The sequence below is a fragment of the Phyllostomus discolor genome, chromosome 9, assembly GCF_004126475.2.
Source record: "Phyllostomus discolor isolate MPI-MPIP mPhyDis1 chromosome 9, mPhyDis1.pri.v3, whole genome shotgun sequence".
In the NCBI taxonomy this organism is placed as follows: Eukaryota; Metazoa; Chordata; class Mammalia; order Chiroptera; family Phyllostomidae; genus Phyllostomus; species Phyllostomus discolor.
Genome location: NC_040911.2, coordinates 8,017,723 through 8,019,870, shown reverse-complemented (window position 1 = coordinate 8,019,870; position 2,148 = coordinate 8,017,723).

Sequence of the window (2,148 nt, the reverse complement as noted above, 5' to 3'; positions counted from 1 at the left end):
AGCCGGCAGAGGGCGCGACCGCCGCTGGGCGGTGCCACCCGCGGGGATGCGGGGCCGGGTCTCTAGTGCCCGGCGTCCGGCCGGGCCCTGCGGACTCCCCTCGGGGACCTCAGTCCGCCCCTTCCGCCCCCCCCCCCCCGCCCCCGGCGGCGCCACTCGGAGCGCCGCTGCGTGGGCGCGGTGACATCGGTGGTTTGTGTCGCGGGTGCGTCTTAGGACCGCGGAGAGCTGGTTTCCGGGCCCTCCGACCGCGCGTCGGGGCGTGGGGCCCGCTCCGGTCGTGCGGTTCCGCCCAGGCGCCGAGTGTCGCCGAACCCGGGGGCCCGCCTGCCCGGCCGGAGGCTGTGTGCGGCACGACCTGGCGGGCTGTGCGGCCACCGGACCGTGCCGGTGCCTGGGAGGCCTGGAATCGAAACGAAACCTCGGCCTCCATTTCCTAGTCTCTGGGCGTAAACGGTCACAGCCCACTGTCGCTCCTCCGAGGAACGGGGAAACCTGGATGTGGCACTTCCAGAATCACTCAGATAACTCGATGTCGTGAACAGAGTTGCTTTGGTTTTATTTTGTTTTGTTTTGACCAAGGCAGGATTTAAATTAAAATGAGGAAAAGCTTGAGATCTAATTCACATCCCGATTTCAAGTGCACAGTACTTGGACTTGAGTACTCTCAAGAGTTGAGCAGACCCCCGCCCCGCGCCCGCCACAGTTTAGAACATTTAACATTTCATCACACCCCCTTGCCCCCCAGATCCTATCCCCACTGGCAGTCCCTACCCATCCCCTCTTCCTGTCTTGGCAGGTTTGCTTGTTCTGGGTGTTTCCTGGAGGTGGGATCGCACACGCCGCAGCCTGCTGGGTCTGCCTTCTTTCAGTCCCTCTGCATGGTGTTCTCAGGGCTCAGCCATGCTGTGCAGTGTGCCAGCATTCACCGATTTAAAAAATTTTTTTATTAATTTTAGAGGAAGGGGGAGAAAGACACTGATTTGTTGTTCCACTTATGTACACATTCATTGGCTGATTCTTGGCGGTGCCCTGACTGGGCCTCAACCTTGGTGTATGGACTAAGCAACCGAGCCACCGGCCACTGTATTGTTTTCATCATCCAATGAGATTCCACTGTGTGGGTACAACGCATTTCATTTATCCCGTCACTAGCTGATGGACATTTCGGCTGTTCGTTCCCACGTCGGGGCTTTTATAAATAATGCCTCTGTGAACCTCCGCATACAAGTTTTTGTGGGGACGTATGTTTTCATGTATTTTGGGTTTAGACCCTGGATCTGGTGGCCGGAACGGGGTTCTGCGGGGAGTAACCTCACCTGGTGGTCTGGTCATGGGTTCCTACCTGGGCAGGCAGGTGTCACCCTCAGGAACTTCTGTAGAAAAAGGCTTACCTTTGCCTTAAGCAAACTTTCTTGTTTCTGTGCATCCAGGTTTACACACCTTTGAAATGATCTCTTTAGACCCCTCCTTCTAAAGTGTGGCCTCAAGAGAACACATAATCTTATTAACTATCCTGTCACCCAATCCCCACCTTGCCTTCTCCCACCTTCGGGTCGTGTTCCTTACTTCCCTCTTGAATTCCAAATGCACACGGTGGCTGCAAATGGTCATTTCTTGGGATCTCCGTGTGTTGAGATCTCGTTTCCAGGCTTATCCTCAAACAAATTTTTTTTATAACAGTTGTCTGCAGGTTTGACCATTCTGCTGCGGACAACCTTATGGTTAACTCTGTGTTTCACCAGAACTGCCAGGCTGGTTTCCAAAGCAGCTGTGCCATCGTCCATTCCCACCAACGATGTGTGAGGATTCCCCTTTCTCCATATCCTCTGCAACACTTAATCACATTTTTAAATTATAGCCTTCCCAGTGGGTGTGAAGAGACGTTTCATTATGATTCTGACTTGCATAAGGCACATAGTTTTGTTTGCTTGCTTTTCTTTGTTGTTGTTATTTTTAGAAATACAAAGGAGCAAAGGTTCTGAGTTTTTCTTCTTTACTAATGTATTGCCCAGAGTTAGCCAAACTGCAAGGTTTGAGGACACAGGCCCCGAGACTTCTGACACCAGTTTGAAGTTGGAGGGGTTCCCAGACCACCTTCCGTGTGGACGAGTCTCTACAAGGCACTCACCGAGAACTGTTATTCTC